The following is an 18,198-nucleotide window of genomic DNA, read 5'->3' as shown; positions in this document are numbered from 1 at the left end:
ATGTTGAATGGAAGCAGAAATCCACCAACCATCAACAGTACCTGCAATTTGACAGCTGCCATCCCTTCCACACAAAAAAATCCCTCACATATAGCCTGTCCTCCCAGGGACAGCATATCTTCAGTGATAAGATCTCCCTTGTACAGTATGCTGAATGTGTCACAAAGAGCTTCACAGACAGGCACTATCCACCAGACCCATTCCACAAACAGATCTCCTGTGCCATAACCCCACACACCCCCAGTCTTCCCACCACCTACAAGAACCAGCTATAAAGGACTGCCATATTTGCCACCCAATATCACCCTGGAATGAAACAACTGAATGACATCTTTCTTCAGGCCTTTGATTATCTATCATCATGCCCTGAAATGAGGCACTCCTGCCCAAGATCCTTCCCACCCCTCCTAAAGTGGTATTCCACCACACATCCAAGCTTCACAACATCTTAGTCCATCCCCATGCCACTCCCAATCCGAACCCCTTGCCACAGGGACCAAATCCCTGTAGAAAACCCACATGCAAGTCCTGCCCAATTGACCCACTGAGCACATCCTACTGCAGACATGTCACAGGTTTATCTTATCCCATCAGAGGCTGGGCTATCTGTGAAAGCAGCCACATCACATACCAGCTATCCTGCAATCATTTCACAGCTTTTTATATTGGTAGCAACCAGCTGTCTGCCAGGATGAATGGCCACAGCTGAACTGTGGCCAAGAGCAAAATGGACCACACTGTTACACAACATGCAGCTGAATGCTTCATGAAAAGGATAGATTGCTATGCTTGATTTCAATGTCTGCTTCACAACCCAGGCCATCTGGATCCTCCCTTCCACCGTCAGCTTTGCTGAACTGTGTAGATGGGAGCTATACTTGCAGCTCATTCTCTGTTCCCAAAATCATCCTGCCTCAGTCTGTGGTAATGTGCTATCCCCACACCTCAACCCAACAGTTTCGCCCCCTCTGTCCTCTTACCTTCTCCCAGTTCATATCCCCATCACCCTCAATGTGTGCTGTCCTCTGCCAGTGCATCCACTGGTCTCTCCTTTTCAACCCCCCCCCCCCTCCCTTCTGCACGCTCTGCCAGGCAGTGCTGATTTCTCTCCCCATACCAATACCTTGTTGTTCCTCCCTCTTCATCTCCCCACTCTGAATTACCGCTTTCATTTGACGTGACAAATTTGCATTCTGACCGGAGTGGTCAGAGATAGTGATAATGTGTACACAAGGTGTTTTGGTTGTGTGAATGTGTGTGTGTTTTCCCTTCTGAAGAAGGCTCTGACCAGAAGCTCAGTGTGTAGCAGTCTTTTCATTGTGCCTGTCTGCAACTCAATGTATCCTTTATGGAGAGTAGCAACCTATCCTTTCCATAAAACTGTTGATATTCTAATCTGGATTTTGCATTGTTTGAATACTTAATAATATTGAGATGTGGTGACAGTGGTGGCCAGTGGAGATGGAACAATTGATCCTTATGCACACAAAGCCAGTCATCAATAATGTGAGCTGTGTGAACAGGTGCCATGCCCTCTTTGAATACAGCATCACTACTGTGGAACAAACATTCTACCGTGGGATGGGCCTGATCAGCCAAAATGATCACATAATTAATCTTTAGCAGTAATGTGACCTTTCAGAGTAACCATGGGGCCCATGGAATACAGCAGTATTGCTGCCCAAATCCTCAACAAGCCCCCACCATGTTTCACTCTTGGGAAATAAACTTGGGCAGAAGTGGGAAATAGTGTGAAACAAGACTCATCCAATGAAATGACTTTCTTCCATTGCTCCTCAGTCTAGGTTTTATGGCTTCTGCACCACATTTTCCTGTTACAGACATTTGCATCACTGACGAGTAGGCCTGGAATGCCGTCTCACACTTTTGGAAACATTCCTGGAAATTTTTCCTGGAGTGTATTAAGGACACTATCTGTATTTGCCTGGATGTCTTCAATCGAGTCAAATTGCTTCCCTTTCAGCAAAAATTCCAATTTAGGAAACAGGTAGAAGTCTGCAGGGGCCAAATCAGGGGAATATCATGGTGGTGGAAGCACAGGAACTTTGAATCTGGTCAAAAATTCAATGATGAAGAAGGCTTTCTTCCGTACCTATTCACACAAACACTCAAGTACACATTTGTAATATTCCTGTCCTCCAGGGGTAAATTCATGATACACAATATCGGTAGAATTGAAAAAAGTCACCAACATTGTCTTCACCTTCGACTGACTGTGCTATGTTTTTTTCAGTTGTGGCGAACCTGGAGTCTTCCACTGCAGAGACTGCACTTTAGTTTCAGAATCATATCCATATACCCACAATTCGTCACCTGTAATTACTGTATTTAATAAATATGGTCATTTTTAGTCAAATTAAGCAGTTCTTGGCACACTTCTAGTCGGTATTATCTCTGGTCACTTGACAATGCTTTTGGAATGAATTTTCCGGACACTCAACACATGTGCAGATCTCAGTTAAAGTTGACTGAACTGCTTAGAAAATTAAATTAAGTTCATGAGTCATCTCCCTAATTGTAAGTCAGTGATAAGAGTGCACTAATTCATGAACTTCCACAACATTTTCATTTGTTTTTGAGGTGGAAGGATGACTGGACCATGGTTCACCTTCAAATGATTTGGAGCCATTTTTAAATCTGTTGAACCAGACAAAAACATTTGACTGGCTTATACAATTATCTCCAAAAGCTGTTTTTATTAGTTCGTAAGTCTCAGAAGCTGATTTCAAACAACGGAAAATCCAGGATGGAATGTGACAATATTAGAGAAGGAAAGTTGCTACTCACCATATAGTGGAGATGTTGAATCACGTTAGGAACAACAAAAATATTCACACAATTATAGCTTTCAGCCATTAAGGCCTTTGTCAGCAATAGACACACAAACGCACACGCGCGTTCGCGCGCGCGCACACGCACACACACACACGCACACACAGTCTCAGATAACTGAAACCACAGTCTGAGCAGCAGCACCAGTGCATGATGGGAGTGGGGACAGGGTGGGGGTAAGGAAGAGGCTGGGGCGGGGAGGGGGAGGGATAGTATGGTGGGGGTGGTGGACAGTGAAGTGCTGCAGTTTAGACGGAGGGCAGGAGAGAAGGTGGAGGGGGGGGGGAGGAAGTAGTGGAAATGAGAGGAATAAAAAGAAAGACTGGGTGGGGCAGTGAGATGAATGATGGCTGTGTAGTACTGGAATGGGAACAGGGAGGGGGCTGGATGGGTGAGGACAGTGACTAACAAAGGTTGAGACCAGGAGGGTTACGGGAACATAGGATGTATTGCAGGGAAAGTTACCACCTGTGCAATTCAGAAAAGCTGGTGTTGGTGGGAAGGATCCATATGGCACAGGTTGTGAAGCAGTCATTGAGATGAGGGATATCATGTATGGCAGCGTGTTCAGCAACAGGGTGGTCCACTTGTTTTTTGGCCACAGTTTGTTGGTGGCCATTCGTGTGGACAGACAGCTTGTTGGTTGTCATGCCCACATAGGATGCAGCACAGTGGTTGCAGCTTAGCTTGTATATCACATGGCTGGTTTCACAGGTAGCCCTGCCTTTGATGGGATAGGTGATGTTAGTGACCGGACTGGAGTAGGTGGTTGTAGGAGGATGTATGGGACAGGTCTTGCATCTAGGTCTATTACAAGGGTATGAGTCATGAGGTAAGGGACTGGGAGCAGGGGTTGTGTAAGGAGGATGAGTATATTGTGAAGGTTCAGTGGATGGTGGAATACCACTATAGGAGGGGTGGGAAGGATAGTGTGCAGGACATTTCTCATTTCAGGGCACAGCGAGAGGTAATCAAAACCCTGGCGGAGAATGTAATTCAGTTGCTTCAGTCCCAGATGGTACTGAGTTATGAGGGGAATGCTCCTCTGTGGCTGGACTGTGGGACTTTGGGAGGTGGAGGGAGGCTGGAAAGATAAGGCACGGGAGATTTGTTTTTGCAAAAGGTTGGGAGGATAATTACGGTCAGTGAAGGCTTCAGTGAGACCCATGGTATGTTTTGAGAGGTACTGCTCATCACTGCAGATGTGATTACCACGGGTGGCTACACTGTACGGAAGGGACTTTTTGGTATGGAATGGATGGCAGCTGTCAAAGTGGAGGTATTGCTGATGGTTAGTAGGTTTGATATGGATGGAGGTACTGATGTAGCCATCTCTGAGGTGGAGGTCAACATCTAGGAAGGTGGCTTGTTGGATTAAGTAGGACCAGGTGGAAGAAAATGGGGGAGAAGTTGTTGAGGTTCTGGAGGAATGTGGATAGGGTGTCCTCACCTTCAATCCAAATAGCAAAGATGTCATCAATGAATCCAAATCAGGTGAGGGGTTTAGGATTCTGGGTTTTTAGGAAGAATTCCTCCATATGGCCCATGAATAGGTTGGCATAGGATGGTGCCATGCGGGTGTCCATAACTGTACCCCGGATTTATTTGTAGGTAATGCCTTCAAAGGAGAAGTAATTGTGTGTGAGGATATAGTTGGTCATTGTGACTAGGAAGAAGGTTGTTGGTTTGGAATCCATAGGGCATCTGGAAAGGTAGTGTTCAATAGCAGTAAGGCCATGGGCATTAGGAATGTTAGTGTACAGGGAGGTGGCATCAACAGTGATGAGAAGGGCACCGTGTGGTAAAGGGACAGGAACTGTGGAGAGTCGGTGGAGGAAATGGTTGGTATCTTTTATATAGGAGGATAGGTTCCGGGTAATAGGTTGAAGGTGTTGGTCACTGGACACTGGGGAGAGGTTCTGGGATGGGCCTAAGGATTTAAATAGTGACTGGAGATTCTGCTGGATTACTGGAATGGTGTCACTGTGACAAGGTTTGTAGGTGGAAGTATCTGAAAGCTGACGGAGTTCTTCTGCCAGATAACCATTGTGGTGGAGCCTTCGTCTGCAGGTAGGATTATAAGGTCATGATCAGTTTTTAGATGGTGGACTGCAGTTCTTTCTGCGGATGTAAGGTTACTTTGCATGTTGAGGGATTTGGGGAATCATGGTGAGGCAAGGTTCGAGGTTAAGAAACTGTGGAAAATTAACAGAGGGTGATTTGGAGGCACTGGGGGTGGATCAAGCTGATTTCCCAGTTTTAAAACAAAATTTCACACAAACTCGTTGCTCCGTTTTTACCTCCATTTTAACGCAGACAGAATCCAGCAACAAGCCCTAACAGACCCGCACTCAACCAGCTGCCACAACAAACTGAGTAAAGGAAACACAGTTTCATGTCAGAGGGCATTCAAAGACAAGGCAATGATTCACTCCCCACCCTCAGTGTACCTGTCTGCCAAACCAGTAAGCAGTAGTGGATCAATTCTTAAAACTTTCCAATCACACCTCGTATGCCACTATAGACACAATGCTGTGACCACACTAGAAGAAATGAAATGGGTTATTAGATGTGATTTGCCTGTCTCAATCTATGTACTTGGGTGTCCCTTCTGCATACTAAAGAAGTCTTAGATCTCGAGTAATTGATTAATTTCAAGAATATGTCAAGGTTGGTTCAATCAAATCAACACAATATTTTAGCATTTCACTAGAAAACACTTCTTAGACAGACCTCTTTTTAGTGTCAATTATTTTTGTAATCTCATTGGATGTTGTATTGTTTTAGATAATGGCTGCCAGTGGTGCAAACAGTTTTGCCAGAGTAACTCTTCCAGATCTGTATTGGGTTAATTTGTTTATTTCCTACCACTGTGTGGAAGCAGTCATTCAATACAGTCGACATTTGCTTTAATATGTCATCATTTCCGAACAGATCTTGTAACAAGTTAGCCTGTCTATCATTCCTGGTCATTTTATTACTGTTGTATGACTTAACTGACTCTTCAGATTGCCCTGTATTGATCTTATTTCACAATATTTATTTCGGGACATCCTGTCTCAACATCAGACTTGCCTGAAAACTTAACTATATCAATAAAAATTAGGTAGACCTGTTGTGGGAATCCATCTGAAGATCTTGTCACCATTCATAGACCACAGTAGACACAAAGTGAAACTGGCAGTCATACTGTGCTGCGATCACTCTGCAAAGTACATAAACCACTCTTCATTGCATCTGATTAAGGTGGGAATGAAGTATAAAAAATAATTACTATTTGTAGAAATAATATCAGTATTCATATAATAATATTATGCTGTTGACACATCAGCAATATCTATGAATATCTTTGATATATCAGGCTTTAATAAATCTACTTTCAATATACTTTTATTATGTACTGAATTTGATTAATAATTTTCACACACCCTATCAAATGATGATGTGACTATAAGTCTGAAGTTTGGTGGAGATCTCTTTGCTTGTCTAGCCTATCTTTTGTAAGTGACTTCTTCTCTGCAGAACCATTTCAGCCTACATCCATTTGAACCTGCTTACTGTATTCAAGCTTATAGGCTTCCTCCACAAATGTTATCCCCATATATGGTTAATTAACAATGTGATACTGTGCTGATAGACTGATGATGCCCTTAACATGGCAAGATATCAGCCATAAGAAATGACTAGCAGTTGACATCACTGATGACACAACTACATTAGCTAAATATAATCCAGACAAATGTGTCAGGGCACAAAATTTCATCAATTTAACTCACTGAAATCATCATGTCATCTGCTGTACTGAGCTCATGCTCTTATCATTATCATTATTATTATTAATATTATTATTATTTTAATCTTTTGACTCCATTCCCTGAAGAGAAAAGAGTGAGCTATTTGAGAGCACTTTCTTGCTCTGTACAGCCATAAGGTCTTACACACATTTATTTTATTACAATTTGTTTGACAATACAACTTTATACACATATATTTTTAAGAAAATAAAATTTAATATTAATTCTTCTGATTTGTTTATTAAAGTAGATACTATGTTTACTTGTTTACAAATTCAACTCTTATGTGCAGTGGCTGGTTCCTATATGTTTCTTATACTTATAATTTTTGGTTGTGACATATTCCAGTGCTATGTGCAGTGGATGGTTATTACAGTGCTTCTTATATTTATGGCCTAGAGTATTTCTGACACATTCTACTGCTCTGTGCAGTGGCTGGTTACAACTATGTTTATTGTATTCTATTTATTGACTTTCATCTAAACGTGATTGGATCTCTTTGTTTTCGATCACGGACAGCATGGTGAGTGCCAGGTCTGGGAATATTTTTATTATGTTTTGGATTGTTGTTTAATGTGGGTATAAGTATCTTGGTTTAGGTTTTCTTGGTTTTGTTGGCTTTTTAATCATTGTAGTGATTTTGGAGTATGCTCTTACCGTATCTCGTGTAGCATTGCATACTTCCTCACTATGTGTTCTAACATTCATATTTATTTAGCTGTATAGCAATCACCTCTTTGTTGAGTGTATTTTGTTTGCTGCTGTTGCAATCATTCCTCCTAGGGCAGGGTCACTGTGTTTTGGCAAATCTTTTATGTGTGTGAATTGCTGTTTCAGTGGTGCACCTGTCAAAAGTCTCCATATTTGTATTACAAGCCCTTGCCTTTTTCTTATTCTGTCAAGTATTTGTTTCTGATCTGTGTGCTGGTTTAAGCACTTGTAGTAGAATAGTCATGAATATCTGGCTATGTCTCTGAGCTCAAATGCTGTACCCCATAAAGGGAGCTCTCATCTTGATTTTTCTTCTTTGTTAGGCACTAACGGTGAAAGAGTACCATCTGTGTTTTCTTGGGATTGTGCTTGATGCAGTTTGTTGTCATCCATGTTTATAATTAGGTTAAGTACATGTTAGTTTTGCTTTGGATCACTTGTGTTTGGCTGTCTGTAACCCAGCACACAGTGTTTTCAACCAATAAGGCTATAGTCTGGCTGTTGTTGTTTGTGGTTAGTACATCTCTGATATATAGACTGTATATCAGTGAAGATGGAATGCCTCACTGCCTAACGGGAAAAGTAGTCTGATGATTCATTTTCTGCATGGACCCTGCATTGTCTCCCACTAATTTGTACTTTAGCTTTATTATTTTTAAGGATAGATCCATGTTTACGAGTTTCATCAGCAGACAAATGTGCCATATCTTATCAAACCCCTGTTTAACATCGAAAATATGGTGAGCATACACTGGCTGTGATTAAAGACATTTATGGTGTAACTGGTAAGTTTCAGGAATGGATCACTGGCACAGTGAGTTTTCTTGAATCCTTTTTGTATGCTAGGCATGGGTGATCTGCTACAGAAACGTGTGGCTTAGGGGAAGCTGCCCGACCACTGTACCCCATTAAGTGATCTGTCACTATTTTTTTGTATGTGTTCCTCAAGATGTTCAACAGTGTTGGTGACTGTCCCCCCCCCTCCCCCCTCCCCCCAGTGTTATTACTTTGCCCTTTTTCCGATTCTGGGGCCACTTCTTTGCTCAGGCAGTAACTAAATATCATTTGTGGTAATTGTATCATTGTTTCTTGTTTGGATTTCCTTAGGTACATTCTTCTTAGCCCATTTTCTCCTGGAGCAAAGTTTCTTTCACTCATTATGTTGTCTGTTATTTCATCTTCTGTTATTTATGATGTGAGCTCCTCTTCCTCCTCAGCATCTACTCCTTGTGTGTTAGTTGACTCTTGTGTGCTTTGCTCTGCCTCTACCCAAAAGACTTCATCAAATCTTAAGGGTATGAGTGGCTGATTTACAGATCTTTTAAAATTATTGTGCTATATTTTTCATATGCCAGTCACTGTCAGTCACTGGTTTGCTGTCAATTGTCAGGTATGGTTCTGTAATTTTTTTCCCATTGTAAATGCCATAAATTAGTGCTAGGATTTCCCTTCCATACCTGTAATCTAGTTATTTGCATGTTTCTGTTTAGTTGTTTCATCTACATTCTGATATTTTTCCCTTATGGAGGAGATGAAAAGACTGTTACACATTAATCTATTGGCCAAAGCCTTCATGAGAAAAGAAAAACACATACACAGTCATGCAAGCAAGCACACCTTGTGCACACAGGACTGCTATCTCTGGCTGCTCCAGCCAGAATGCAAATGTGTTGCATTGAATGCAAGCAGCAATCTGGAGTGATGGGGGAATGGGGAAGGGTAGCAGGGTACAGGTGGGGAGAGTGTGCAGGGACTATATGATGGAAGAACAAGGCTGCCAGGTGCAGTGTTGGGAGGAGTGGGGGGGGGGGGGGGCATTGGCATTCTGCTGCAGTGGCCAGAGATAACAGTCACGTGTGTGTGTGTGTGTGTGTGTGTGTGTGTGTGAGAGAGAGAGAGAGAGAGAGAGAGAGAGAGAGAGAGAGAGAGAGAGAGAGAGAGAGAGAGTTTTCTATTCCTGATCAAGGCTTTGGCCAAAAACTTGATGTGTAACAGTTTTTGTTGTGCCTGTTTGCAACTCAACATGTCATCTTTACAGTGAGCAGCAATCTGTCTGGGCGACATAGCTCTGTAGAGTAGCCTGGAACAATATTGCTGCACTGAGGTAGCTCAACTAACCTCTCTGGACCTGCAGTTAGTTTAATCTGATCTACGTTTCTGAGAACATGCTTTGTACATTGTAGGACAATAAAATACACTGAAGCACGAAAGAAACTGGTATACACATGCGTATTCAAATACAGGAATATGTAAACAGCAAGGGGACTGTTCAGGCTGGTGGAGGCTCTGTAATGGTGCGGGGCATGTGCAGTTGGAGTGATACGTGTAGATATGACTCTGACAGGTGACATGTGCATAAGCATCCTGTCTCATCACCTGCATCCATCATTCATATGGAGTTGGGCAATGCCAGCAGGACAATGCAACACTCCACATGTCCAGAATTGTTGCAGAGTGGCTCCAGGAACACTCTTCTGAGTATAAACGCTTTGACTGGCCACCAAACTCCTCAGACATGAACATTATTTAGCATAACTGGGATGCCTTGCAATGTGCTGTTCAGAAGAGCTCTCCACAACCTCATATGCTGATGGATTTATGGAGAGCTCTGCAGGATTCAGGATGTCAGTTCCCTCCAGCACTACTGCAGACATTACTCGAGTCCACGCCACATCGTGTTGTGGCACTTCTGCATGCTCGCAGGGGCTTATGCAATATTAGGCAGGTGTACCAGTTTCTTTGGCTCTTCAGTGTGTATCTGTATGGAATCATATGACCTGGTAGTTGTTATTATATGTAATTACTATCCAGAGTACCATACATCCTAGATATCCTTTCCACAACTGTTGATACTCCAACCAGGACTTTCCATTGTTTTAACTTTAATTATGGAAGTTGTCGTCAAGTTTGTTCTCTTCTCCATTTTCCTCTGTCTTTCCATAATTCACCTTCTATAACAGTTTTGTTCCAGTCCAGATTCCCTTTTGTTAAACTTGTCTTTATTGAGTCAATCCAGATTCCTGGTCTTTATTGAGTCAGTCAGTCTGGCTCTAAGTCTCCCTCTCGGCCTTAAACTTGATGTCACCCACAGGGTATGCCCTGATCTTTCCTGAGGCTGGTTTTGAGGTTTTGGTAATAATGCTTGTCAACTTTAAAATAATGGAAGGCATGAAAATATTGCAGTAGATCCACTAACATAATCAGGCAATGAGACGTGAAGTTTTGTAGGAGAACAGTGTCGTAGGTAGCACAACTTAAATAAATGGTTTTAAAGTTTGAAACTAACTAGCAAACTAAAACTGTGTGTCAGACCGTGACTCGAACTCGTGACCTTTACCTTTTCTGGGCAGGTGCTCTGCCAACTGAGCTACCCAAACATGACGAATGACACCCCCCCCCCCCATCCCCCCTCCCCCACCCCTCCACACACACAGCTTCAATTCAGCCAGTACCTAGTCTCCTCAGTCTGGTTTTAAAGTTTATTTCTACATCTACATCCATAATCCGCAAGCCACCTGATGGTGTGTGGTGGAGGGCACTTTGAGTACCTCTATCGGTTCTTCCTTCTATTCCAGCCTCATATTGTTTGTGGAAAGAAAGATTGTTGGTATGCCTCTGTCTGGGCTCTAATCTCTCAGGTTTAATCCTCATGGTCTCTTCGCGAGATATACATAGGAGGGAGCAATATACTGCTTGACTCCTCAGTGAAGGTATGTTCTTGAAACTTCAACAAAAGCCCGTACCGAGCTACTGAGCGTCTCTCTTGCAGAGTCATCCACTGGAGTTTATCTATCATCTCCGTAACGCTTTCGCGATTACTAAATGATCCTGTAACGAAGTGCGCTGCTCTCCGTTGGATATTCTCTATCTCTTCTATCAACTCTATCTGGTATACTGTGGTATACTGTCAATAGCAATGGCCCTAAGACACTCCTCTGTGGCACACCTGAAATCACTCTTATTTCGGAAGACCTCTCTCCATTGAGAATGACATGCTGCGTTCTGTCATCCAGGAACTCTTCAATCCAATCACACAATTGGTCTGATAGTCCATACACTCTTACTTTGTTCATTAAACGACTGTGGGGAACTGTATCAAACACCTTGCGGAAGTCAAGAAACACAGCATCTACCTGGGAACTCGTGTCTATGGCCCTCTGAGTATCGTGGACGAATAGCGCGAGCTGGGTTGCACACAATCGTCTTTCTCGGAACCCATGCTGATTCCTACAGTGTAGATTTCTAGTCTCCAGAATAGTCATTATGTTGTTGTTGTTGTTGTTGTGGTCTTCAGTCCTGAGACTGGTTTGATGTAGCTCTCCATGCTACACTATCCTGTGCAAGCTTCTTCATCTCCCAGTACTTACTGCAACCTACATGCTTCTGAATCTGCTTAGTGTATTCCCTCTACGATTTTTACCCTACACGCTGCCCTCCAATGCTAAATTTGTGATCCCTTGATGCCTCAGAACATGTCCTACCAACTGGTCCCTTCTTGTCGTCAATTTGTGCCACAAACTCCTCTTCTCCCCAATTCTATTCAATACCTGCTCATTGGTTATGTGATATAGCCATCTAATCTTCAGCATTCTTCTGTAGCACCACATTTCAAAAGATCCTATTCTCTTCTTGTCTAAACTATTTATCATCCATGTTTCACTTCCATACATGGCTACACTCCATACAAATACTTTCAGAAACGACTTCCTGACACTTAAATCCATACTGGATGTTAACAAATTTCTCTTCTTCAGAAACGCTTTCGTTGCCATTGCGAGTCTACATTTTATATCCTCTCTACTTTGACCATCATCAGTTATTTTCTCCCCAAATAGCAAAACTCCTTCACTACTTTAAGTGTCTCATTTCCTAACCTAATTCCCTCAGCATTGACCGACTTAATTCGACTACATTCCATTATCCTCATTTTGCTTTTGTTGATGTTCATCTTATATACTCCTTTCACGACACTGTCCATTCCGTTCAACTGCTCTTCCAAGTCCTTTGCTGTCTCTGACAGAATTACAATGTCATCGGCGAACCTCAAAGTTTTTATTTCTTCTCCATGGATTTTAATTCCTGCTCCAAATTTTTCTTTTGTTTCTTTTACTGCTTGCTCAATATACGGATTAAATAGCATCGGGGAGAGGCTACAACCCTGTCTCACTCCGTTCCCAACCACTGCTTCTCTTTCATGTCTCTCGACTCCTATAACTTCCATCTGGCTGCTGTACAAATTGTAAATAGCCTTTCGCTCCCTGTATTTTACCCCTGCCACCTTCAGAATTTGAAAGGGGGTATTCTAGTCAACATTGTCAAAAGCTTTCTCTAAGTCTACAAGTGCTAGAAACGTAGGTTTGCCTTTCCTTAATATTTCTTCTAAGGTAAGTTGTAGGGTCAGTATTGCCTCATGTGTTCCAACATTTCTATGGAATCCAAACTGATCCAACTGATCTACCCCGAGGTCGGCTTCTACCAGTTATTCCATTCGTCTGTAAAGAATTCGCGTTAGTATTCTGCAGCTGTGACTTATTAAACTGATAGTTCGGTAATTTTCGTATCTACCAACACCTGCTTTCTTTGGGATTGGAATTATTATATTCTTCTTGAAGTCAGAGGGTATTTCGCCTGTCTCATACATCTTGCTCACCAGATGGTAGAGTTTTGTCAGGACTGGCTCTCCCAAGGCTGTCAGTAGTTCTAATGGAATGTTGTCTACTCTCGGAGCTTTGTTTCGACTCAGGTCTTTCAGTGCTCTGTCAAACTCTTCACGCAGTATCATATCTCCCATTTCATCTTCATCTACATCCTCTTCCATTTACATAATATTGTCCTCAAGTACATCACCGTTGTATAGACCCTCTATATACTCCTTCCACCTTTCTGCTTTCCCTTCTTTGCTTAGAACTGGGTTTCCATCTGAGCTCTTGATATTCATACAAGTGGTTCTCTTTTCTCCAAAGGTCTCTTTAATTTTCCTGTAGGCAGTTCAAATGGTTCAAATGGCTCTGAGCACTATGGGACTTAACATCTGTGGTCATCAGTGCCCTAGAACCTAGAACTACTTAAACCTAACTAACCTAAGGACATCACACACATCCATGCCCGAGGCAGGATTCGAACCTGCGACCGTAGCGGTCACGCGGTTCCAGACTGAAGCGCCTAGAACCGCACGGCCACACTGACCGACCCTGTAGGCATTATCTATCTTACCCCTAGTGAGATAAGCCTCTACATCCTCACATTTGCCCTCTAGCCATTCCTGCTTAGCCATTTTGCACTTGCTGTCGATCTCATTTTTGAGACGTTTGTATTCATTTTTGCCTGCTTCATTTACTGCATTTTTATATTTTCTCCTTTCATCAATTAAATTCAATATTTCTTCTGTTACCCAAGGATTTCTACTAGTTCTCGTCTTTTTACCTACTTGATCCTCTTATACTCGAACATAATACGTGTTCCAGCGTATTTGCTGTTTCTTCACTCTGAAGAGTATTAATCAGTGGCACTTTTGCTGGTTATTTTTGTTCATAATGAACAGGAATTCGGCAAGTTTTTTGATATAAAAAGGCATGTTTAGAATCTTTTTAGAGATTAGATTGGATTAGTACTTGTTCCATAGATCATGAATACAACACTTCGTAATGATGTGGAACGTGTCAGGTTAATAAAAGGCGTCTATACAAGATATTACATTAGACAAAATATAACATGACAGTCAATAATTTTATTTATTTATTTATTTATTTATTTTTTGTGGAGGTTGGGAAATTACCCACTTACTATATCCAAAAATTCATCTAATGAGTAGAAGGAGTTGCCATTAAGAAATTCTTTTAATTTTCTTTTAAATGCTATATGGCTATCTGTCAGACTTTTGATGCTATTAGGTAAGTGACCAAAGAATTTTGTGGCACCATAATTTACCCCCTTCTGATTCAAAGTTAGATTTAACCTTGAGTAGTGAAGATCATCCTTTCTCCTAGTGTTGTAGCCACGTATACTGCTATTACTTTTGAATTCATTCAGATTGTTAATAACAAATTTCATAAGTGAATATATATATTGTGAGGCTACAGTGAAGATTTCTAGCTCTTTAAATAAGTGTCTGCAGGATGACCTTGGATGAGCTCCAGTAATTATTCTGATTACACGCTTTTGTGCAATGAACACTCTTTTACTCAATGATGAGTTACCCCAGAATATGATGCCATACGAAAGCAGAGAATGAAAATAGGCGTGGTAAGCTAATTTACTCACACGTATATCGCCAGAAATTTGCAATAACCCTAATAGCATAAGTAGCTGAACTCAAACGTTTCAGCAGATCCTGTTGCCCCCTCTTGCCTAAATTTCTGCTGACGGCCATGCCTCCGACGCCACAATTCGCGAATGGAACAGAGAGACATTATTGACAATTTCATCAGTTAATTCTTGTTTGTCAGGTGTGATTACTATACTTGTATCATCAGCAAAGAGAACTAACATAGTATAGTAATCACACCTGACAAACAAGAATTAACTGATGAAATTGTCAAAAATGTCTTTCAGAAAATTACTAAGTGTTTCCTTATAAACGGACTCTCACTGAATTTTGATAAGACACAGTACATACAGTTCCGTACAGTAAATGGTATGATGCCATTAATAAATATAGACCTTAATCAAAAGCATATAGCTAAGGTAGAATATTCAAAATTTTTAGGTGTGTCCATTGATGAGAGATTAAATTGGAAGAAACACATTGATGATCTGCTGAAACGTTTGAGTTCAGCTACTTATGCAATAAGGGTCATTGTAAATTTTGGTGATAAACATCTTAGTAAATTAGCTTACTACGCCTATTTTCCCTCATTGCTTGCATATGGCATCATATTTTGGGGTAATTCATCACTGAGGAATAAGTATTTATTGCACAAAAGCGTGTAATCAGAATAATAGCTGGAGTCCACCCAAGATCATCCTGCAGACATTTATTTAAGGATCTAGGGATATTCACAGTAGCTTCTCAGTATATATACTCTCTTATGAAATTTGTTATTAACAAGCAAACCCAATTCAAAAGTAATAGCAGTGTGCATAACTACAATACTAGGAGAAAGGATGATCTTCACTGTTCAAGATTAAATCTAACTTTGGCACAGAAAGGGTTGAATTATACTGCCACTAAAGTCTTGGTCACTTACCATATAGTATCAAAAGTCTGACAGATAACCAACAAGTATTTAAGAAGAAATTGAAAGAATTTCTGAATGACAACTCCTTCTCCTCCATAGAGGAATTTTTAGATATAAATTAAGAAAAAAAAGAAAAAAAAACAAACAAAAAAATTTATTGACATCTTGGATATTCGGGAATCCAGCCAGATGTTCGCGTCGTTCTCTCACAATATTTCAACAGCGTGCCTCGCTGTCTTCTTCAGGTGCTATCTGAGACTGGTCCTTTGGGTCGATCGAGTCCAGTATTTATGCCTGGGAGGAGCTGGGCGTTGTGGGATGTCATACATTGGCCAGACCACCAGAACTGTGGACATCAGGTGTAAAGAACAACAGAGACATACCAGACTCAGGCAGGCAACTAAATCAGCCATAGCAGAGGATTGTCTGGAAATTGGTCATTCAATGGATTACAATGACACCAAGATTGTAACACAGACCTCAAGATTTTGGGACAGTGTCATTAAAGAAGCCATTGAGATTAAGGTCACAGACAATCTAATCAACCGTGACTCGGGATACCAAATCAGCACTGCCTCGAATCCAGCGCTTGAGCTTGTGAAAACTCAACGCAGGACACTCCGGGATTCTACAAGAAATAGAAGTGGAGACCGAGAGTACAGCCGTGAGTCAAGGTGTCGGACATTAGAGACCAGATCTGACACACCCCAGATCATGAACTCGACTTCAGAAGACGGCCAGGCCGGGCGCGGACGGCGGAGGGAACACCAGCGACCAGAGAGGGACAATGTAGCCGCGTCTGGCCGGCGCGGACCTCAGATGGAACACACGACGCGGCGCGAACCGATTAGGGAGCGCCCAGCACGAAACAGAAGCGGAAATCACAGTAACAGTCATGAGATAGAGTACCCAACATCTCAGATCGGGTCTGACACACCTCAGATGACAACCACAACCGTTGAGGACGGCCAAAACGGGCGCCGACGGCAGTCGGAACATCCGCGACTGGAGGGGTCCGTTGAAGCCGAGTCTGGCGGGCGCAGACCACAGATGGAACACTCGGCGCGGACCGATTAGGAAACGCCCAGCTCCTCCCAGGCATAAATACTGGACTCGATCGACCCCCACTCGGCCGTTGAGAGCTCGTGAAGAGGTTTTCTGTGCTGTGGGCGCTGCGGAGAGCAAATTGTCGTGCGTTGTTTTGACAACGCGTGCAAATTGTCGTGTTCCGCGCCTCGCAGTATGGGGAAGAAGGGTGCGCAGAGGAAACCTGCCGCTACGAAGGGTCCTTCGGTTGTGCAACTCACTGAGTCTGCCGACCGTACAAGGAACTCCAGAGAAGACGAGTCGCGGCCTGTTCCCCCTTTGTACGTCATGTGCAAAGGCGGGTGGACAGCGCTGTTCGACACCATGACGAATTGCGCTCGGAACGAGGTGGTCTACGAGTCTGTCGATACAGACTCGCTGATCTGCGTTCGAGCCGCAAACGTGGCCGACCACAAGGCGATCAAGGTCGCAGTGGCCGACCACATCGTCGACGCGCCGCCGGCGCGAGAGAAGGCACCTTCCGTAGGAAGGGTGAAGACGACTAAGGCACTCCTCAGGGGGTTGCCTTGGTGCTGTGATGAGGCAGCGGTCCGGGAAGGGCTGCTGCGAGCCGGGTTTGGTAGTGCAGCCGCAAGGTTGCACAACCGAACCAACAAGAAGAGGGCGCCGCTCTATGCCGTGACCGTGCAAACGGTCGACGGCGGGAGTGACATCTTCGACTTGCGGAAGTTGCTGGGCTTCCCGGTTACGGCGGAGGCTCTCCCGACCGCCATGGATCCTCAGCCCCAGTGCTTCAGGTGCCAGGGCGAGGGCCATGTAGCGAAGTATTGCCGCAACGCGGCGCGGTGCGTCAAGTGCTCAGGTGAGCACGACAGCCGCGCCTGCGACCGCGGCAGCAACGCTCTGCCGACTTGTGTCCGGTGTGGCGGCCCGCACGTCGCCAGCTGGCGCGGCTGTGCGGCTTTCTCAAGCCGCAGCCGTGCCGGAGGCGGCGAAGCGGCCGCGGCCGCACCGACGCAGCAGCAGAAGAGAAGACGACGTCGGAAACGGCGTAGGGCGCAGAACAGCCCGGTGCAGCTGAGGGACGGCGCAGCAGCAGATCCACCTGCCAGGGGCGGGGACGGCCGCTCGGAAACGGGTAGCCAGGACGCAGCTCGCCTTCCTGCGAAGAGATGTGGCCTCGAACTCGGCACCGCCGTGAAGGAGGCCACAGCAGCCCTCAAAGCCGCCATGGCGGCGGAGAGGGCTGCCTTCGCAGCCGCCGTGGCTGCAGAGAAGGATGAGGCCTTGAGGCAACTGCGAGCAGTTTTCGCCCAAGGCCTCAGCGCAGTCGCACCTGCGAACACTCCTGCGATCTCGCAGAAGGACGTTCGCGCGCCTATCCCTGCTTTTGTTCCAGCGGCACCGCAGGTGAGAGGCGCAAGGAAGACAACCGCCGCCCCAGTGGAGCCGGTGGCGACGCCGCCAGATGCGGCATTCGACCCCTCAAGGGACCCAGAAGAGAGAAAGGCAGTCCTCATTGCGCAAGCGCGAGCGAACGGCGTGCACCTCTCCGACGCTGATGCGGCGCAGATCACTGGAAGTGCGGATCAGATGACCGCTGCTATGCAGAAGGG

The 18,198-nt window shown here is 44.0% G+C and overlaps 1 protein-coding gene across 1 annotated transcript in view; it reads right to left on the bottom strand.

The window, feature by feature from the left end:
* Window positions 1–18,198, bottom strand: part of LOC126253254 (transmembrane protein 198) — a 149,998-nt gene that overhangs the window by 23,392 nt on the left and 108,408 nt on the right. The gene's annotated exons all lie outside the window — the stretch shown is intronic.

Source organism: Schistocerca nitens, chromosome 4, assembly GCF_023898315.1.
Source record: "Schistocerca nitens isolate TAMUIC-IGC-003100 chromosome 4, iqSchNite1.1, whole genome shotgun sequence".
NCBI classification, from domain to species: domain Eukaryota; kingdom Metazoa; phylum Arthropoda; class Insecta; order Orthoptera; family Acrididae; genus Schistocerca; species Schistocerca nitens.
Note: the sequence above shows the minus strand (reverse complement) of the source record. Positions and strands in the feature narration are given on the sequence as shown.